Consider the following 23003-nt stretch of genomic DNA (forward strand, 5'->3'; position numbering starts at 1 on the left):
GATTTCAGACTGACAGAAAATAGTATAAATTTTGTTTATGATTTGGTTACTTTAAGACACTTACATTAAAGAAACTCATTTAACCCCTGAGTGCATAGCATTAAGTAGGGAGGGGAGCTCTGCAGAGGCCTTCGGCTGCCCTTTGCTCTCTTGATAATCTTAAATTACTACAATTTAATTGCAACTTCAAGGAATCGAGTATGGGCTGTTTCTGCAGGTTTCAGAAAGGGTTTCCAGAGCTTAGCTTCGTTTACACAGGTGCTATTTTTATTTAAAACAATTTTTTTCTGATACTTTTTCCTTCCATTCTTATCCTGTTAGATATAATACCCCTTCTGTACATTTCAGTGAAGGCCGTTTTTGCTAAATAAGCAATACTGGCCATTGTCTTAAAGCATGGTTTAAAATCTATAATATGAATAAAAGCCCTGAGCCGGGAATTGGTTACCCAAAGAAAATAAACCCCAGAAAGGCACTTAATGACTGAACAGGTGAATCTGTACATGAGGTTTTGTATATACATTTATTAGTTGCAGAGATTTTTTTTTCCCCAGTAAATCCTACCAGGTGATCAAACACTGAGCTTGTGAGAGAATCCAGCCAGAAAGGTTTGCATGTTTTCTAAATGCTCTTTCCCTTGACTTGTTACCTTCATCTGCAGGCCACTTAGCCACAGGCCAGGCACGGTATGCAAGGGGCCGTCTTCAACTGGATTTCGAAAATTACTTCTCTTGTCTGACACTTGGATGAATTAAAATCGGAGATGCCAAAAAGCTGGTGCAGCAGCAGACTGTGATAGGAGATGACTTCTTAAAATAGGGGCCAACCTGGCCAAATTAGGATGCCTCCCGCATGCCAGTTAACCCTTCCCTCCCTCGGAGATTCTTTATCTCAGTGTGCGTATGACCACAGGGTTAATGGAGGGAAAGCAGATTTGGCTTGTGTCCCCAACCTCGAAATAAACGTAAGGAACATTTGATTTTAAGAGACGCTTTGCTTCTGCTCCCTCCCGTGATGTTCTTGCTCCGTGGGCTTCAGCCTGGTGTTCTGCAGGGAGGAAGTGCATGGAGGTCAAGTGCATGGCAGTTAGGAAAGACAATTAGACAGCTTTCTTTGTTTCTTTAGTAAATTATTCTTATTAATTACTGTCAGTTAGTGGGAAGGCATTTTTCAAACCTTGTGTAGAAGGCAGCGCCCATTCATGAGAAGGTGCTGGCAACTGTTCTTTTCTCTGCTTTTACTCACGTGAGGTATGTCAGCCAAGGCTGGCCTGTAACCTTCTCACTGGGGCTTGCTTTGCTTTCTTCAGTCCCCGGATACCTGTTTTCAATGTATGTGTTGCCTCTTGAACACAACAGGTGCTTGTTTGGTTGTTAGTGTGTGGTTCTGAAAGTGAGCGAAGTGTTTCTCAGGCAGCCACGAGAAGGAAGAACATGCAAGGAAGGGCCTGGCACCTGAACAGGTGCAAGGGTCTTTTCCTCTGTGAGCGCCTCGCCTAACATCTTTCTGTTTTACAAAAGCCTGGCATGGGCACTGAAGGAGGCTGCTTTCACCTGGTGCAGTTTACAGTGATGCTGTGGTAATTTAAGGCTCTGGGGTGAGCATAGGGCACTGGGGGCTTTCTGTTGGCTTGATCCCTGTTCTTCCAAGCCACTCAGTTGTTGGGTTAAATTAGTTTCCTCAATCCCAGTACTTAAAGTAACGAAATCGTAAACAAAATTTATATTAGATCCTGACAACTAATAATCTATTTAAATTACATTAAAGTATCTGGGCAAAATTTTAATTAAAGACTGAAGTACTGTCAAGCCCTGTAAATATCCTGACAGGTCTACTCAAATGGAACTGATACCGTGAAATATTTACATATGTCTAGTGTGTTCAGAGCATCTCGGCAGTGCCTGTCCTGAGCTAATTGCACTTTCTTTCCAAATCACATTTTTAATAAAATAGTTTTTTTAAGGAATATGAATATACACACAATCATGCTCCAGGGTTCTGTTTACTACTCCAGTCTTTCTTTGCATCCTTCTGTGATGAGTTTATTTTCTCATATTGCTGCTAACTCAGTAGCTGAGGTGGAGGGGCCGCTGACTGGAAAGCATGTCCTCCTGCCATTTGAAGATGTTAAAGATGGTGTGCCTTTTGTAGGAGCCAACCAGAAAATGAGAACAGGTCACTGATGGGTCCCTGTGTATGCTTTAGAGTAGATTCTCTTAGTTTAAAATGGGGATTTTCTTCTGAATTTTTGTTTGGATACAGGTTTGTTTATTACCCATAAGTTGGGAGGACAGTGACGTTCTGTCTGGTTCTCTGATTTCTGCTCATCTCAGGATTGCTTGATGACTAGGACGCTGGGCTGCATTTCCAGCATCACACTTAGTGTGGATTCCCAAGATGTCTTTCTCTCTCACACATCCATTTCAGCCTTTGCCTGTATGCGTTTTCCAGGCTCCTGCCTGTGAGTTCGGTGAGGGAGGGCTGTTTCTGACCTCAGCACTTCAGCATCAGGGGCTTGCTTTGCTGCTTCAGGTGAACACAGGGATCCAGGTAGGTGTTCTTGTTAGAGGTAGGGAGATTTGAGGCAGTCCTAATCTGAATGTTTCAAAGTGAGGTTCTCTGCACTCCCACGTTGGGGGTGAGGCATGAATGAATGAGGATGAATTTAAGAATGCATATGGATAGGGTGGTAGTTAAAATACACATTCTTGAATTGTAACTCTTAGTGTATGTATGTGTATACTTGTGCACCAGTGTGCACCGAGACACAGAAGGCTAAGAAGTCTGCTCTGGCTATCACTTTCTGCCTAGTTTCCTTGTGATAGGGTTTCTTCCTGACCCTGGAGTTGGCTGTTTTTCAGGTAGACTGCCTGGACAGCAAGCTCCAGGGTGTCTCTCTGTCTTCCCCTATCACAGAGCTAGAGTTACAGGTGCACACAGCCACTCCTGGCTTTTACCTGGGTACTGGATCTAAACTCAGGTCCTCATACCTATGTAGCAAGCATTCTTGGTCTCTAGCCATCGACTCAACCTTCAACTTCATTTTGATGACCAGCAAGTATAGCATACTTACAATAAAATTTCTTCTGTAGTTCTGATGTCCACAGAACTGAGACCCAGGATCTTGAGTTGTTGCTGTCACTGGAGGCAGGCAGTGGCACCTCCCTTGCTGAGTGATGATGGCCATTTTTATTTATTTTACTTTGAGGCCTGGTCCTATGTTATTTATTATTATTATTTGAGTTTGTATTTAGAGTGAAAAGTCAATTGTTTTTAACCAAACATGAATATTTGAGTCTCAACAGAGCTGTAGTTCAAACGCAGAGATGGGCACAGAGTGGGTCCATCACATCTGGGTGGGGCCAGGCTTTGTGCTTGAGGAGAGCATCCTCAGAAGTCTCAGCTGCACAAGACAAGAAGAGACGAAAGCTGGCTGCCTCAGTGCTCAGAGTCACAGAAGTGCCTGCAGCTACCCGGTGGCAGTGGCGGGGAGAATTTGTGTTGCTGGGCCACTGGGAGACCTTAGCAAAGGAAGGCAAGTTTTCTTTCCCGAGCCAAACTCAGAAGGAAACATCGCTTGGTGACACAGGTCACACAAGAGTCTTAGGAGCATTCTGGAGCATCATTGCCTTCTACAACGTGTCTGATACTTCCCTTTGTGATTGGCCTCCCTCCGTGTGTGTTTGCTGGGTGGTGTGGTCACCAATGGCTGCTAGTTCCTATCAAATAACATTCTGGAATTTCCTCTTTTCTCTTATTATTCCATTTTGATTTCAAAATCTAAACTGTCTACTCCTTAGATGAACCTGCTGGCACAAGTATGTGAGTTCTCTAAGCATGCTGGGAGATTCTCTGTGTATGTGATGGGGCATGCACAGATACTGATAGAAAGAGCCTAGCCAAGGATGCCACACAAATAAAGAAGCAAAATCCTGACAAGAATGCCTTCTCTAAGATTATGAGATAAAGGAAGATGAAGCTGGAAGTTGAAGATATCCGGATCTTCAACTGAAGGTCTCCCTACTCAGATCAAAGAGCTATCTAAATGAAAGTCATCCTGACATTTGGGTGGGTGAAGGTGGGGTCTGTGTTTGTAATGGAAGATACCCAAATCGCTCTCACTATTTTTCTAATTTGCATTTTAATCCTGGGTGTGGTCTCATTTTAATAACAGCTCAAAACAGTTCTTACTGTTTAGGTCTTTGCAGTTAGGTTGGCGCTGGGTTCTGGTACTGTTTGGGATAATTCTGTGACACAAAATTTATTTGCTTCTGTTTAGACCTTTATGTACTTAAAAAATTTATAGTAGGCTTTTCTTCAGCACCAGGGTGTACTCACCACCAAGTTGAGTGGCCTTTTCAAGGACCAGAAGTGTGATTGGAAGGATGGGAGGTGAAGTGGAAGGAGATGGGGCATGTAACTGCACCTTGCCATTGGCTGAGGAAATCCCATCTTAATGGTAACTGATGTGTCTTGCTTGTTGGAAGGATGTTAATCATTTCATTAAGAAAGGTTAAGTAATTAACTGATATTTCATTAGGGAATCAATAGCGGTCCCCTTTTAGCGATATATTCTAGTGATTTTTGAATAGGAAGTTGGCTGTGCTTAATTATGTGGAGAGCAGGTTGTCAAGCCTTGAAAAGTAGGGGACACCGCAGCTTCAGAAACTATCGGTGTCCATGTATGATGGCAAACGGTGTGGGAGAAAACCCGTCTATGAAAACAGTTTCTTGAATGGGCTCTTCCGGTACACCTTGCAGATTTGCTTCTATTTTGTGTGTCTACTCTGGGTTTAAGAAGGGTACCGCTGCCTAAATATGTTCGTCATTTCTAAGTCATGGCTTTTGTCTCAGCGGGACACAGGTCTACAGTAAGCATGACGCTCTCGTTTGTGTTAAGTATACTAGGAGCAAATTCTGTTCCTCACTGCAGATGGGGGCTGCTTCTGCATCACCTCTCTGTGCTGGGTTAACTCCAGCAGTTTCTAAATGTTCCCGAATGGGGATGGGAGCATCCTCCACAATAGGCAGAAGTTCCCCTTTCTCTAGCACCCTTGCGTTCTGATGTCCCATACAAGGACTGCCGGCATTTCTAGCGACTGAATCCTGAGCAGATCTGGTTTTGTTTTGTTTTGCTTCGGAAACAGGACAGTTACTTTCACTAAATGTAGAAACTTTCTGTGGTGGAGATGACTTTCCCATAGCCTCGTACTGCTGGTAAAGAATTCCTTAAGCATGAGGTAATGACAAGTGCTTCTGAAAGTCTTGGAAATGGACTTGGTGTTGGGGCACAGGGCTTCAGGGGTTCTCCCCAGTGCCCAGTTGTTGAATATAATGGTGATGCCTTCATCCGTCAGCGATGAGAATCTCAGACAAAGGAAATTAGACCGCTGTATGCTTGTATTTTTCAGTTTGGGTTATGAAATATGTAAGGCACTAAAGGAACAAAGAAATACTTCTGTTGAGCATCATGCGTCTCTGGTCCAGCTTGCAAACACACAGTGGTTTGGTGTGAAGACTGCTGGTCTCATCGGTCCTCAGTCCTCCAGAGGAGGAGCATGTTTCCCGCTAGGCAACCTTTGCTCCCTACATGTATTTCTATGTTTAATATATAAGTATGCGTTCCCCATAAGAAGATCTTACATTTATGTGCAAAGGTTTATATTATAGTACCTTACTATATGTATTCTTTGGCAATCTGGCTTTAAACAAGTGTCTAGTATAGCTAGTGAAATTCATCCATATGGGTACATGTAGCGGTAGCTGATTTCCCTTTTCCTTTCTTATTTTAGCTGTGCATGTTTTTCCTGCATGTATGTGTACCATGTGCATGAGGAAGTCAGATGAGGGCGTCATAAGAGGGAATCAGATCCCTTGGAACTAGAGTGAATATGGTTCTGAATCACCATGTATGTGCTAGGAATTGAATCTAGGTCCTCTGCAAGAGCAACAAGTGCTGTCCCTGCCGAACCAGCTTTCCAGCCCCAGGTTCCCTTTTTCTATGTGACCCATTTGCAGTGCTGAATTTGAATCCAAGACAAACTCATTATGTTTGAACCCAAAACCTTGCAGCCTAAAATTTGGATTAATTGTGTGAAGCCTTCAGTCCTGACTTCGATTCTGTGATTTGCTTATTTGCATGCACTTTCAGAGGAAAATAACCTTAAATAATCTCAACCATTTATCAGGGAGTTTGATTAAAAATAATCTTTCAAGTGACCGATCTCTTCTATTAAGGGGTGGAGGAAAAATAAGCATTCATTTGAAAGAGCCTAGCCATTTCCTCATTCGTGTTTAAAGAGTTGGCTTAGAACTTAACAGTTGCATATGCAGGGTAGTGAGTTAAAGAGCGACGCTTAATTAACAGGCTCTTTATACTTCTCTATCCTGGGTATGATGTAGCACCTTGTTCTTCAGTGGAGAAAGTGATTTCTGCATAATTTAAAGGGCTGGCATCTTGATGGTAAGAAAGCCATATAAATAAAGATATGCTTAGATGGGAATCAGAACGTGTTTTTAAAATAGTGTGCACGTCTACTTCCAGCTCTGTTACCAAACTCTCTGCAGAAGCCATAGTTGAGGCTCCACGATTATGCTAACGACCAAGAGAATCGATGGTGCGAGGCGAGATGTCATCAGCGGTATAATCGGGGAAAGTTATCAGGTTTTTTTTTTTTTGTCGTTAAGTATTAGTGATAAATAATGCACTGTTCATTCTGAGTGGATAGAACATATTTAATTCTGATGTACAGAGTTCCAATTTCATCAGGCTCATTGCAAAGTAAAATGATAATCTTTGGTAATTTGAGAGGAAAGAGAAAAGTTGTTTGTGTCAGCAGGACTACCGGGGGCCATCTCTAAATGTTTACCTTGACTAGCCAGGGAAGGTTGCGAAAACTTTTTTTTTTCCTGGACAACTTGGTTATTTGCGCTGACATTTTATTAGAGTATCAGGTACTCAGTAAATAGCACAAATGGCTGGAGATGTTAAACAAAATAGTCTAAAGGTAGCTAATGTTTTTCTGCAGAAGGAAGAAAAATGCAGCGGAAGGGGAATGTTTGGACGGTCCTCTTCTGAAATGACGGGCATTTTTACCGGGGACAACCGAGCTTGTTAGCCAATAAACAACACTTTTAATTTAAGCAAAAAGTGGGTTGCTCATAGCCAAGAAGGTTGTACTTGGTAGTGGTTTCTCAGCAAGGAGTCAGACTTGTACCATGGCATCTTTAAGACTTGCGGGAAGCAGTGACGTTGTGTCACTAAGGATTTCTAGTAAAATTCATCGTAGCAGACACTTGCATCTCTGTAGATGGGAGTTTGTTTTGTTGCTGCATAGTTGGACCAAGTGACACAGAGAGAGAGAGAGAGAGAGAGAGAGAGAGAGAGAGAGAGAGAGAGAGAGAGAGAGAATAAAGAGCTGTGTTTTAAAGGCTTTAAGAACTGATGATTGAAAGATGTGAACATCTGATGTGAGCCTGCTAGGAGGACACTTCTTCCAATGATACATTGTAACATTCTCTGGAAAGTGCAGTCCTGCCCTAGCCCTGGCCAACAAGTCCTGCTTTTCCTTGCTGATGTCCCTTGCACGGGGCCATGCTGGCTCTGTCCAGTCCTGCCATCTGCTCTTCCAGCAGTGGTCTTCCCTGCAGTAAGGCGGGCCAACTGGGTCAACCATTGTGATCTGGCAGATGTCCACTGGGAGCTAAGATCAGCCAGGCTCATTTTTATGTGTGTCCAACGCCAAGATTTCAACTTAGTGAAAAGCTGTGGAATTTATCTCCCAAAGCGTCGCCTAAACTCTGCTTTTCCTTTCTCCAACTGCCTCTGCACAGAGATGATTGCTTAATGCTCCTAATTATGCGATCCCTTGGTATTTTCGAACACCTGTGAGCAGTTCAGATCCTGGGTGGTCACGGAGCCTGGCTCTGGCAACTGCCTCTCTTTCAGATGGGGAAATCCCAGGGAGTCTGACCATGCTTCCACGTGTGAGCAGAGGATCAAAAAAGGGTGACCCTTTCTTTTGACTTTGAACTTGAGCCCTGTAGAGTACCTTTAGCCTGTGGGCTGGGGCTACTCTTACTATAAGTAAGCCAGAAATGATGTCTTGAAACTATTTGTAGCTTGTCATATCCATTATCTATATACATATCTTTAAAAGTATTTTCCTTCTCTTTTCCTTTGCCAAGTGAGCATTAAAGTTTTGTATTGGAATGAGGAGGCAAGTGGGGGCCAGTTTGTTTTTGAGCCATACAGTGTGAAAGGAAGAATTTGTTGAGCTTCTCTTATGCGGGCATGGAGACCAGGGGAGGGCGGGGAGCCTGTCAGAGCCCCAAGGACCTCATTGATGGTCCAAGCCAGTCACACGTTTGTCACAAGGAGACTGGAGTCTAGAGAGGGGATGTGATATTAACATATATATGTAACTAAGTGAAATATGTTTGTGTACATGGCTATACACTGTATGTCCATACAGATATGTTTTTGGAAAATGTCATGCAGGTGATGCTCTCTGTGCGTCTGTGTGACACACATAAGCATGCTTGTGGAATCAGAGGTCTGTGCTGGGTAGCGGTTTTCAGGCGCAATCTTTTTTTTTTTTTTTCCAAATCTTTTGACTGGGTCTTTTACAGGATTTGTCAATTAGACTAGGCTAGTCTGTTTCGCCCAGGAATCCACCCATCTTCACCTTCCCAGTGCTAGGTTACAAGTGCATGCCACCAAGGCCAGCTTTTTGTATAGGTGCTGTGCAGAAACTTAGGTCTTCCTGCCAGCTTGGCAGGTGCTCTCTGAACTATCTACCCTCACCCAGACAGCCTTGACTTTTCACTGTAACAGAAGCTTTTTTTGGTGGTGCTGGGACTGGTGCCCAGATTCTTGGGTAAGCTGGGCAAGTTCTCTACCACTCATCCCTAGCCCCAGAGCACTTAATACCATCATAATGTGTCCTGTGTAATTGTTAATGGCTACTTGGACCTTCGGTCAAGGTATTTATTTGCTGTTTTCTTCTTTTTGAGAGAAGCACCTTGAAGGCCAAATGTTCTCTGACGTTTGACTGGCGTGTCTCTAGGAATCCAGAGATGTACAGAGCAGGCCTTTGGCGCTGCATTGATGGAAGGCAGGGGCCTGATTGTAGATAACATAGTATAAAGTATCTGTCCTCACAGTCATAGCTCCTGAGGTTAGAAATGAATGTACGATCCTAAAGACATGCCATTCAGTCTCTCTGTGGTCTCTGGGCCTTGCTTTTCCAGGATTATGATTTGGCAATAGTAAATAAGCTCATGTTGGGTTGCAGATTGGAGCATGAATTTGTGGTGAGATGAACTATATCAACTTTAGAGAATCAGGAACCTAGGTATAAGAGCACCAGTAGTCCATGAAACAAGTTCCTCTAACAGTGTAGAAAGTTTGAGTCCTTGAGCCCTTTGAACTTCCAGTAAAGACACAGAAAATGAAGTAGATCCTGCAGGGACTTGTGGTGCAAAGTCACAAAGAGAGGCGGGCTGTTAATGTTGCTTACAACAAGCGCGTTACTCCCACCCCCATCGCCACATGTGCACTGGGTCTCGTCTGCAGGAGTGGTATTGGCTTCTGAGGCTTCAGATCTGCTCCTGCTCCTTCTTACTTTTCTTCCCTTTCTTTATCCCTCCCCCAGGATCTCACCTCTGAGTACCTGTTGTCACTGGTAACCTCCACTGTTGTCACCTACCCTGACCTTCATTCCTTCAGGAGGTTTCTGGATCTTAAATTGGATGGCGACCCCAGGAAAGAGCCAATGTCCATTGGTCTTGTTCCAAAGTGTGAATTAGTAAATGTGCAGATTCCTTCTGAGGAATTCTGGTCTTCATTATACTCTGGAATGTTTGATCCAAGCCAGTGTCCTTAAGGATGCATGTTTTCTATTGGCCAGTAGGGGCACACTCCTCACAAGGATTCAATGAGCTTCGCTCATGGGGATTCAAGTTTCTTGCCTGGTCTCACAGCTGTTCAGTCCCAAAGAAACACACAGAAGCTTGTATTAATTATAAACTGGTTTGTTAGCTCAGGTTTATTATTAGCTAGCTCTTACAACTTAAATTAACCCATAGTTCTTGTCTATGTTTAGCCACATGGCATAGTACCTTTTCTCAGTAGGGCATTCTCATCTTGCTGCCTCTGTGTCTGTTGACGACTGTGTCTCTGTCTTTCCTCTTTCCAGAATTCTCTTAGTCTGGTTGCCCTGCCTATACTTCCTGCCTGGCTACCAGTTAATTAGCATTTTATTAAACCAATATGAGTTACAAATCTTTACAGTATACAAGAACATTATCCCACAGCAAGAATGGATTTTTAATTTAATTTAATTTTCTATTACTGAATTTTAAACTATCAACTGGATCACCTTGAACCAAGCAGTTTTGGTTCTCGTCTGTAACTGGCTCTGACGCTCTACATCCTACATTCTGGCATCCTGAGTGAGTAGTTACTGTTTGAGTTTCAAGGGGTTCCTTGAGTTTCATGGTCTTAGTGGTAGGACCAGTGTCTGCTGTTGGCCAGCAAGAGGTGCATGTTAGCAACTCAGGCAAAGCCTTTAGCAAAGTATTGACCCATGCAAATACTGCATTTTGGTGGTTGGGTATTGATTGTAATTAATCTTCCAATTACCCGAATTTGTGTTTTATGAGAAGGCATTGTAGTTCACTTTCTCTTTTTCTGGTAGTTGTTTTCATGCCGAGAGCTGACAAGGGAAATTCTCACCCGCGGAGCGGTCTTCCCTTGTTCCAACTTTACCTACATTTTTCTCCATACAAGGAAAGAATTGGCTCTCACTGTCTGTCTAGAGCCAAAGGGAAACACTGTGAAGAGCTGTGTAGAGTACCCGGAGACCATTGGAGGATGGATGTTCCACGTCTCTGTGGCCTTTGGGCATTGCAGATGTCACAGATGTTGCAGTTTATAGGAGATGTGCTTTCAGAACCAATTGAGATCTGGAACTTTCCCCACAAAGAACAGGGACTGACTTTACCAGCTTAGGGTTTGGTGATGAGGGAAAAGGAAGCACAAATCACCTTCAGAAAGTGATCCTTGTGGCCCCTCAAGCAGTGGTGGGTTTGGGGCAGAAGAACCTTCCTTCACCATATTTTTCATATTTCCATTGGATGCCCTTTCTCACAGCCCCTTTGATGTTACTACAACTAGCGATGCCACTGTAACGGCCCCAAAGTTAGGTTACAAAATGAGGGTTTTCCCTGCTCTGGTTTGGGATCTGAATACATTATTTATTCCCTGGCAAAGCATCCCTCATTCAGTTCCCAGGGAAAGGAGACTCTGTCTGGTACAGTTATTGACTTCCAATCCACGTACAGGCTCCATCTCTCTCCCCACTGTTGGTGCTGTTCAGCAGTTGGAGAAGGACCTCATGCTGGCCTTGTATTTGTCACCTACAAGTGGCCATAGCCCATCCTGGGCAAGGACTTGCCTTACTTGTGCTGAATGTCCCTGGAGGAGCTTGGTCAGAGTGTTATTTATTTTCGTCTGTGCACTCATGTGCACACGTGGGCACACGTGTCAGAGCCAGAGGCCACCCTGGAGTGCTGCTCCTCTGGTACAACCCACCTTGTAAATATTTATTTATTTGAGATTGTTCTCTCTACCACTTGCCAAGTAGGCTAGGCTGGATCGCCAGGAACCCCAGGGACCCACCTACTTCTGCTTCCTAGCACTTAGATTACAAGAGTATAGCGCCACCCCGGCTTTTCACATGGGTGCTGGGGGTCCATCGGACGTCTTCGTGCTTTCAGGATGAGTGTTTTAATGAGTCATCTCTCCAGTCCTTAGAGTTTTCACCTGTGTGTTTCCATTTCTTAGGGGTGCTGTAAAACATAGAGAGGGAGTTAAGGGACTTCATTTGCCATTGTGGAAGTACAACTTGTAAATGTTCATTTAGTCATTCAAATATTCACATTTACTTGGTTTATCAGGTCCCTATTTACACCTTTATTTGTTGGCTCAAAATGTATAGTGGGCCAGGAAACAGTCATCTCTGGCCACCAGCTGCCCTAGCTTACTTTGGGATAACTTTGGATGTTTTGATACAAGCATTATTGGATGTCTGAAACCAATGTGATTATTCACAGGACTCTTTGTCAACAATCTTACCCCACTCAGTGTTGTTAAATATATGGCACGTAGAATCAGACAAATCTTCTTTATGGTTGTTCTGGTTCTCACACTACACAGCCACCGTTTAGATTTTGACTTCCTAAAATCCAGGACATTTGTACAGCAGGAATGAGCAGGCACTTTTTTCTGGCCTGGGTACTTAATTAAGACCTGACAGATTGATTTTTCCATTAGGCCAGAAGGCAGGTGTTGCCTTGGTTTGAATTTCTTATTATGAGTCTGTTTAGCTGTGTCCCCCACACCCCCAACACACACTAAATATGTATAATTAGCAAGACTTTGTGGGAGAAGGAATTGTGTACAATCAATTGGTTAAAATCCATATCATACATCCTTACAGTGAGTTCCTATGAGGAAGGCACTGATGGGCAATTGTCTTACACTGTGTAGTGTCTGCTCCAGGAGAGCTGATTTGTGGTGTGAAGAATCTGGACTCTCATTTTCTGGCCCTTCACACTTTCTCGGGCACAGGGTGGCAAAAGCATTGATGTCAGCATCCCTTACTCCTTGCCGGAGGGTTGCTTTTTCTCCCATTTGTCCCCCAAAACGAATGAAAGTAACTTCCCTAAAGGATTGTTAGCACTCACAGTGGAATTCAAGTTCCCAACTTCAATTGATTAAAATAAACAAGCTCTGCTAAAGCCATTTCATTCCTGTTACACAATGCTGGGCGAAAGCTGAGGCCTCTAAGTCTGGGGCACTAGCTGAGGTGTAACCAAATCCTGATCTCACTTGTTTTTGTGTGTCGGACACACTGCAGGGCTGTGGTGAAGGGCAAGGACTTGAGTTCAGGGACTGTGAGCTGAAGAGATGATTAACACTTGTTAGGGCTATCAACCTTTCTGTTACTTTTCCTTTTCCATAAATATATATGTAGAAATGACCTGACATGGTGGTGCATGCCTGTAATTCCAACATTTGAGAGGCTAAGGTAGAAGGATTGTGAGTTTGAGGCTAACTCGAGCTGTATAATGAGCTTCACGTCAAGCCTGGGTTACAGTGTGAAGCTCCATCTCAGAAACAAACAAACAAACAAACAAACAAACAAAATCCTAATACACCACCAGCAGAGAACCCTAACCAACCAGATGTGATTTAACTGATTCAGCTCGTTCTGTGGACGGAATTAGTCTTGTGAAAGCGTCACTGTACAGGTTTGCTCTTCCACTGTGTATAATGCTTGTATCTTTTTGGTATAATGCTTGCATCTTTTCAGATTCAAAGTGTATTAAGTTTAAGTAGCCAAGGCTTAGAAAGAAGGATGCAGTTTGCAAAGATGGAAGACTGCACACCTCATACAAAGATGTGGGCGTTGGAGACCCAGGTTGGTTGTCCTGCTGTGTGTTGGGGTCGGGTTGACTTGTTTTAGCTGTCTCTTTGCTTTCAGCTAAGTCTCTGACATCTGGATTTGCCAGTGTTGTTGTTTGCTTCTGCCACTGGTGCAGGTGCAGATAACAGGAAGTGAAACCTAAGGTGACCCAAGGGAGCCTCATTCAAATGGTGCCAAGCAGGTATGTGCCACCAGTCTTGTCTTCTTACCAATAACCTGACGTGCCCTGAGCATTCACACGTGCCAGGAGAGTTGTAGAGGGAGAAGTCACAGTACTGGCTGGCACCACTGTGACATGTTCTTTGGAAGGTGTGTGTGGCAAATTCTGGCTCTGGGGGCAGGTGGTATGAACACACAGCTGTATCTGTCGAGGGGTCCCAGAATGTCATACTGTTGTTGAGGTTCCTCAGCTGTGTGCAGAAAAGGAACACTGAGTAGGTGGATTTTCACCAGGTGTTCAGTTAGAGCTGGAAGGTCTCCTCTTTTAGGCCCAAAGCTCAGAAACAAGTTTTTCTAAATCTTCACATACTCTTCCAGTAGGCCAGTGGTATATCTAGAAAGAGTGTTGTCTTTCAAGTTTACTCTGGTTTTCATTCGAAAGGTTTCAGGAAAGCCATGGTTGTTCTATCTGCAGAGAAGGTAAAAGTCTTTCTGTTCTTGGCCTAGTTCTGGTGACCACTTGAATATACACTACATTGAATAAAGTTTGCCAAGTTTGGCCCACACTCTGCAAAGGTCCTCTCTATTTCTAGCAATCTGGATGTATGTAAAGTGCTCATCCATTTCCTGCCTTTGCTGAAGGAGCATCTCAGTACACTTGTGTAACCCCCTAAGACAGCGAGAGACCTGGCAGATCTTGGTCCTTCCCGTCTACTCACTGACTGTGCACACATACACATATAGATGTACACTAGTGCAATGTACACACACACACACACACACACACACACACACACACACACACATACACACAAAACCCTGTGTGGTTTGGTTCTATCTTCCCTTGCATGGCCAAACTGGCTCTTTCACGCATCTCCCTAACCTCACTAGGTTCAAGTACTGTTTATCTGAAAGTCTCATTCACCAAGGGCGTTGTTCATCTTTTCCTATTGTCTTCAAGGAGGGGATAGGAAGGCCTGGTTGTTCAGTCCTGACCACGTATCTGTGTGACTACTAGTAAGTCACAGCATAGCTAAATACCCAGGAATGATCCACTTTTGCCAGTAGAAAAACCAGACTTCATTGTTTGAACCAGACAGTAGGATCAGGTCTTGGTGTGGTGGTTGGTGTTTGTATAACCATGGGCGGGTTTCTGTACCCTCAGTTTGTTTTCTGGAAGGTAAGGTTTGCTGGCATAACGCGACAGCATGGGGAGCATTGTGAGGATAATTCATGATGCCCAATCCGGTGCAACCTCATCCCTCAGGCATAGTGGATGTACTGGTTCCTGTGACTGGTGCCCGGAGAGAGTGTGTTCCCTGTGCATCAGTGAGTCCAGCTCCACAAATAGGGCCTCGGGTTCTGAGCCTGAGTCAGGTTCCGATGCCCGGTTATCTCACCACGCATAAGCCATGTGACCCTGCCTATTACACATTTTTATAATACATACTATTACACAGTTGTGTGCTTCATTTTCCTTACCCACAAAGTGCTATGTTTGTTCTGAGCACGATTAGAGAAGCGAAGGCTTGTAACACACTTAGCACAGGGCAGAGGGCCTAGAACATGGTGAGCCCTTGGCCCATCTCAGGGCCCCGTGTGGTTGCCAGGCTAGTGCCCACAGTGAGGGCAGAGCAGCCATCTAGTGGGCTCTAGCTGAATGCTTTCAGGTCCCTCTGTGGCTTCCCAACATAGTGGGCAGAAGTCCAAGGCAAAGTCTTGTTTGCAGAGTCTTGATTCTAAACCCAGACTCTCACCAGGTTTTCACATTTGGCCACTTTCTTCTTTGCCTGGGACTGGGACACATAGGCACGGTTTGCAGGAATGAGTAGCAGGTCCTGGCTTTGCAAGGAGGAGAAATGTCTGCTTACTGATTGTACCACTGACTTGAAGTTTCTCCCTTCCTTACGCTGTCCAAGAAGAGAAGTGGAAGAGGAAATGCAGCCTTGGGGTCGACCGTAAAGGAAGAGCACAGAGCATGCCCGGGGGCTTGATGGTGATGGAATCTGGTGGGCAGGGATGCTGGCAAGGACCTCACACAGACCCTCCCACTCATGAACATCCATCCTAAGGTGCCCTGTGCATGCCTGATTCTATGGACAGGACTGAGCCCTGCATGCTTAGGGTAAAGTTTAATGTATAAATTAGACTCGACAAGAAAATAACAGTAATATCTTAGTATAATAGTTACAAAAATGCTACAAATAAAAAAATTATGTGAGTGATGTCTGTCTCCCAAAATACCCATTGAAAAATTTCAACGTGTATGTGAACCCGGAAGGTGATACCCCAGGTGAGGGGATCCCTGGCTGCCCAGTCTACAGTACTCTTCCTATCTCCTTACCCCCAGGCGACCACTTGACATACTTTTCAACCTATACCTTGTCTATTCTGTATATTGCCTGTGAGTGGCGTTATCTGTGTGGCCTTGTATGTCTGCATAATGTTCAGTGTTTATCCATGTTGTTGCACGAGTCGATACCCCGTCTCTTTTTATGACCGAGTACTATCATTCCATTGTATCCACTGGCTGTGCTTTTCCCCTGTATGTTGATAGACACTTGTTTTCCACTTCTGGCTTTTACAATTAAGGTACTGTGAGCATTCATATATGGGTTCTTGTGTTGACATATGTTTTCAGTTCTCTTGGGTACATACCTAGAAGTGGAATTACTGAGCCATATGGTACCTTCTGCATTTAACCTTTTGAGGAGCCACCCACCTGTCTGTTTTCCATTTCCACCAGCGATGCGGAGGATTCCAGCTTCTCAGTGTCCTCACTACTCCTCTTTTACCCGTGTGTGTGTGATTCACCATCGTGCATTGGAATCTGGAAGGATTTTAATGACTTGCTTCAATGACTATACCTGCTTCTGTAAGGCAGGTTCTGTTCTGTGAATGGAAAAGATAAAGGTGAAAAAAAAAATGTGGTATTTCCGTAGCAGCTCCCTGGCTGCCGTGCAGTCAAACAGATACACAGGTTGTGGTGACTAGGGCCATTACAGCCACCAAGGGTAGGGATGGGCCTTTGTTGTATATAGTATGGCTTTCCCTCAGGGCGTAAGGTGATCACCCTCTTGGAATAAAGCTTACCGTGACCTGGTAGCTATGGCAACTAGTGAACGAGACACAACTGTGCCATATCCTCTAGAGCAGTGGTTCTCAGCACTCCTAATGCTGCGACTCTAATGAATTTCCTCATGTTGTGGCAATCCACAACCATAAAATTATTTTTGTTGCTCCTTCATAATTAATTTTGCTACTAAATATCTGTGTTTTTTGATAGTCATAGGTGAACACTGTGAAAGGGTCTTTTGAGACATCCCCTCCAGGCTGAGATCTGGAGAAAGAGCAAGCCTCTGTGGTCCAGTCCCTTTTAATGAGAAGGAGATTCCGTCTCAGCTGCCTCCCCGGAGGCCTTCTTTCCGTAACAGCTCATTTGTGAGTGGTCCTTCCCTGATTGCTTTGTTGTGGCTTTGGAACCCCTGTCAGCCAATTCGTCCCCCTTTGGAGTTAGGGGTGATGCCAGCTTCACTGGAGTTCATGTGCTTTGTCCAGATTCCACCTGTGATCCCTCCCAGAGGGAGGCAGTGATGGAGAAGGGGGAATCTAGTTAGCTACAGGCACACATGTGGAAGGAGGTTGGTAGCCAAGACCGGTTCTCTGAAGAAAGGAAGCCTCTCTACTGCAGAAGCACAGGTTGCTAAGGAGACAGGGTGGGGCCTGGGTGGAGCAACCAAGCAAAACTTTGGATGTAAGAGGAAGGTGTCCTTGTTATCCTTCCTCATATGGATGACACTGAACATCAGAGGTCGCACAGTCATTAGATGTCATTAAAATTCCATTGCTCCATTGGTCCATTGCTCTTTGGAGGATGGAGTTGCTTCCCCCAGATCGCCCACCATACACAGAGTACAAGGTGCTGTCTCTGCTGCTAACTTTGCCTTCAATCCTTGCTCATCTGTATAATATAGGAGTAAAGTTCCAAGTGCAGGCATTTATGACCTTGAGAGTTCTGAGGTAGCCAGGACTGTTACACAGAGAAACCATGTTGAAAAAGCAAAAAGAAAAGAAAGAAAAAAGAGAACCATTTTGGCAGCTGGAGTGACACCTGCTGCTCCATGGGGGAGACGCATGGCGCACCGGTAGCACATCTGACTCCAGATAAGAAGCTTGCATGTTCAAATGTTTTTTAAAAATATTTATTTGTTTGTTTATTATGTATACAGTATTCTGTCAGCAGGCCAGAAGAGGGCACCAGGCCTCATTACAGGTGGTTGAGAGCCACCATGTGGTTGCTGGGAATTGAACTCAGGACCTTTGGAAGAGCAGGCAATGCTCTTAACCGCTGAGCCATCTCTCCAGTCCTGCATGTTCAAATATTTCTGTTAAAATTTAGAAATTCTGCATAGCAGAATGTCTTCAGAGATAATACTCTTTATTTTAAAAGGCTGTACTATCGGGGTTGCTAAGTACTAAGTTACTAAGTACTATAGGCTGTACTTGAGGTTACTGAGTCAGTGACCTCTGTAAGCATGAGTTACCTGAGTTCAGATCCCCATCACAAGGCTAGTACAGCAGTGTACACCTGTAATATGAGCCCAAGGAGGAGGATCCTGGGGCTCCCTGGCCTGCAGGTCTGGCTGAATCAGTGAGTTCCAGCTTCACTGTGAGACTCTGTCTCAAACAGTGTGGAGATAGATTGATGGAGATTCTCAATGTCATTCTCTATATGCACACCAGACACATACACATAAATCAGTATATAATACACAAAATGGTTATTGACGTTTTTCTGTATTTAAATGCAGTTGGGTTTTCATTTTTAGTTTTTTTTATTTATTTAGTTTTTGAGTCCATTCTTGTGAATTAAACAGATGTTAGTGAGGTTAGGCTGTTTTGTCCCTGGCTTTTATTGGGCTTACATCAGGAGCATTCTTTGTCAGTGTTCTCTGTAAAATGCTTTCTGAGGCTTGCTGCTGGCCTTCTCAGTTTAGCAAGATTCACATAACCTTTGCTTTTCTCTTACTTGTGTCCTTTGCCTCTAGTCTTAGCCCGCATGTGTGATGCTGCAGGAACATCCAAGTTTAGAATTTTATTGGCTTGGAATAAATTCCTGAAGTGTATTTACCACACTGTGATAGCAAATCTTGGCTGTCAGTTTGACACACCTGGGAAGAAGGAACCTCTATTGAAGAATTGCTTCTATCAGATTGGCCTGTGGGCATGTCTGTTGGGCATTGTCTGGGCTGCTAATTGATGGAGGAAGGCTCAACCCAGTGTGGGTGGAACTCTTCCTTGTCAAGTGGGCCAGGACTGATCAGGAAAGAAAGCTGGCTGAGCTTGAGCCTGGGAGCAAGTCTCTCTGATTCAGTTCCTGACTCTGGTCCCTGTCTTGAGTGCCTGCCCTGTCTTACTTTGGTGATGGAAGAGCATTTGGAAATGTAAGATGCGGTAAACCCTTCACTCATCAAGTTACTGCTGGTCCGAGTGTCTTGTCACAGTGCCCAGAAAGGAAAAGAGGACACAGTTCCAGATATGGTGGAACTTTGACATTTTCTTGATCACTAAATAAGATCATTCTCTTTAAAAGATTGTAGCAGTTTTTTACTTCTTGTCCTTAATTCAATACCTAGTAAACTAACTCTTTCCTTTTTTATTTTTCACAGTTTTCTAGGTGAAGGTGGGCATAGGATTTAGTTTATTGCTGCTTTGTTCACTAGAGCAAAGACCTGGAATCAATTTAGTTGTCCATCAGCAGATGAATGAGCAATGAAAATTTGGTGTCTATAAAAAAAATGGAATACTACTCAGCTCTAAAGAGAGCCAGAATCACAAACTTTGCAGGGAAACTGATGTACTTGGAATGTATGCCTAGTGAGGTCATAAATCTCAGAAGAAAACCTGCATCTTCTCCCTTTTGTGCAGAATCTAGCAATAATATATGCATATATGTAAACAATCGTACATATGTGTACAATATGAAGAAAAGAACAGACAGGCTAAATTTAATATAAACAGATGAAAGAAGGGCTGATGCAGGTAATGGACACATGTTACGAAAGAGGATCTAAAGCTAATTGTTTTTCTAGTTTCGGTTTTGTTGTGGATTATTTGGTTTTGGTGGTGGGTGAGGACATAAAGTGTATTCTGTAAAATTTAATGTCAAGCCGCACAGTTTCCATTCTGAATATATTTTCTAACTGGATAGACTGTACTGGGCTACATAGACATTGGTTCTAGGTAATTTTGGAATGTGATACTTTTATTTATTTGCAAGTTATTTTAATAATAAAGTTTACTTAAAAAACATATTACTAAAGCAGACAATTCTCTTTCTGCATGGATCTTGCCATGAGTTGTATGAGACAAGTACATAGTGACCTTCAAAAGGTGACACACAGTCATTCCCCTCTCTGCCCCTTTACGAGCACACAGTCACGAATGCCTGTATTTTGCTGTGCCTTGGTTAGAGGGCTAGAACCTGTGGGCATCAGGGCAGACAAGTTAGGTGCCTCTGTTAGAAACTGGGTGCCTGAATGTTCATGTCATAGCTGATTGTACCATTTTCTCACCGCTGAATGCTGTAAACATCTCAACATTTCTTTTTATTGTTTGTTCAAGTTTAAAAAATTATGTTTCATACTAAACCTGCTGGCAGTGGTGACGTTGAAACATCAGAACTTGTTCAGTGAGCTATTATGTGGTTTCCTCCTGTTTTTTTCCAAGAGGTTGACCACAAACAGTAACTTCAAAGAGATTTTAGTTTAGTTTTGAGACAAAGTCTCCTGTAGCTGCAGCTGGCCTTGAATTCCCTAGTAGCTAAGGATGACCTTGGGTCTTCATTTTCCTGCCCTCTGCATGCTAGGATTACCCACACGCATCGCCACCCCTGAGTCTACGAAGTGCTGGCTATCATGTACACTGAGGGAGTGCTCTATCCACGGAGCCACATCCCTGGTCCCCATAAGATGGTTTTGGTTTCTTTCCTTCTGCATTATTGGGAACCATATTGAAACACTGAAATTGAAAAATAAGAAATCCAGAGACCCAGGAGAATTCTCTTTTATTTCTCAAAATCTATATTTATTTTAAGAAGACTGGGGCTCCAATCCAATGGCAGAGAGTGTTTATGCTCTACTTCGACACAGGTCTTTTCATTTAGATCAAATGATGTTTTCTGAGTTTATTTCACTCATGTTGGATTTCAGTATTTCTTCAAAACACACCCAAAAGAGGAATTTAAGGTTTTTAATGGGCTAAGCTCTTAATAGAGCCTTTTCCCTAAATAGAGAAAGAATGCCAAAGCCATGCTCATATCATTGGGCACTTCAAATAGCAACTCATGAAAGGTGAAGCTGATAATAGATGTTTATTTTTATCCACTTAATTAATGAAACCAGATTAAAGCTCATGTAATTTCATTCTGTCAAAGATAGAATACCTCATGTTAGCTAGATAGTGGTGGTGCACGCCTTTAATCCCAGCACTCGGGAGACAGAGGCAGGTGGATCTCTGTGAGCTTGAGACCAGCCAGGTCTACAAAATGAGTTCCTTGACAGCCAGTAATATTATACAGAGAAACTATGTCTTGGGAAAAACAAATAAACAAGAGTAGCTTGTGTTGTGACTGTAAGTGTTATGGGAAGTGGAACATTGAAGAGCGAGTGATTTGTTTTTGCGGTGAAGAAATAAATTTGAAATCCTTTGGAGAACATACTGTGGAAAGCCTATTCTTACTAGATTAAGAAAGCTTGTGGAGTCAAACATTCCTGGTAGAGACTGCAGGTTTCCTAATTCCATCCAGACTCTAACAAGGTCCCTTGAATAGAAACTGTACCTAACAACCAGCATTCCAAATATTTTTGTGTTTACAGGCAGCTAAACAGAAAGGTTTTTCTGCTCAGAGTATTATTGATTACAGACATTTGCCTGTTAGATTGTAGGCTTGTTTGAGGGACTGGTTTGTAATGTAGCAGGACTCTTCTGTGATGGTTCTAATTGGAAAGACAACTACCCCAGCAGGAGGGACAGCTCATTGGCTGAAGCACTTGCTGTACCATGTTAGGACAGGAGTTTGAATCTTCAGCCTCCGTGGTTAGAGTCAGGTGGACTTTGCGACTTGACCGTCATCCCAGATGCAGACACACAGGGAATTCTCAGAGAAGCTGCCTGACTGGGGAAGCTAAAATGATGAGCTCCAGGCTTAGTGTGAGACCCCGCTTCAATGTAGAAGTTGGAAACAGCTGATAACTGGACACCTGAAAACCTCCATTCATGCACTTGTAACCGTTGGTCCACAGCCGAGTGCTCACACACAGGCAACAAAAAATGATTATCTGTTTTGTCTGCGGTGTGATCATGATTTGTTGGAAAAATTTAATAAATCAAATAATAGGACACATGGAAGCATGTCCAGCTTCTGCTGGTGCTGTGAGCAGATAGTAATCACCGGGGGAAAAAAGAATAAAAAACAGGGCAGTCTTAGAGTGTTTTCTCTGGCAAAGACAAAGGAACCTGCTAATGATGAACTCTGAAAAAGCTAACACATTTTGTCTTTCCATTCTGTGACTGTCCTTGGAAGTTTCTTACAAGTGTGAATAATGTTTGCCTCATGCTTCTGTTTCAAGTTCAGTGATTAAAACTTGGTGCAGAAGTGAAGTGAAATTAATAAGGTTTGCGATTTTACAGCATCTAAATTTTGCCGTCATCACAATGAATGCTGGCACACATTCATTTGTGTGTTGAATTTTGCATTGCTTAGAATGGAGTTAACCATGACCTGTGACATACTGGGTTCCAGTCCCTAAGAAATTCAATACAAAGTATGAGCCCTGAGACCTGACATTGAGACAGCTCACCACGCCCAGCAAACAGTCTCACAAAACTCCACAGAGCCTGGTTTCTCAGCTAATATTATGGGCCAGAGATAATCTCATGCAATGGTGTCAGAAATTCATATTGCTAACCAGAAAATAGAGCTTTCAGGAATACTTCAGGTCATGTTATAAAAGTAATAACAACATCATGGCTCATAGTTTTACCCTGATAACCTTCTGGAAATGTGCAGTAATGTGGTAGAGACAGTTAAGCCCAAGAGATTGAGATGCAGGAGCAGATACCAGGGGGACACTGCCCCTGCTGTTAGGACAGTTTCCAAAGAAGTCAAAGAAGGCTGATAAACTATCAGATAACTAAAGATCGGAAGCACGTGGCCAGTAGGGCACTCAGATACTTCCCATTCTTCTAACTAGTGGTATTTTCTTCCATTTATCTCCCGTTTTTTACTGGACCCACACTGTTTTAGTGATGGTGATTTTTCTAAACTACCATTTGACTTTTGTACAAAAA

The 23003-nt window shown here is 43.4% G+C and overlaps 1 protein-coding gene and 1 long non-coding RNA gene across 6 annotated transcripts in view; both read left to right on the plus strand.

The window, feature by feature from the left end:
* Nucleotides 1–23003, plus strand: part of Foxp1 (forkhead box P1) — a 608309-nt gene that overhangs the window by 5209 nt on the left and 580097 nt on the right. The window lies entirely within an intron of this gene.
* LOC148122654 (uncharacterized) lies at nt 13380–15877 on the plus strand. The gene is made up of 3 exons (XR_015737364.1): nt 13380–13487; nt 13609–13674; nt 15572–15877. It is a non-coding gene; the product is annotated as an uncharacterized LOC148122654 (long non-coding RNA).

This window comes from Myodes glareolus, chromosome 3, assembly GCF_982192425.1.
Source record: "Myodes glareolus chromosome 3, mMyoGla1.1, whole genome shotgun sequence".
Taxonomy (NCBI): Eukaryota; Metazoa; Chordata; class Mammalia; order Rodentia; family Cricetidae; genus Myodes; species Myodes glareolus.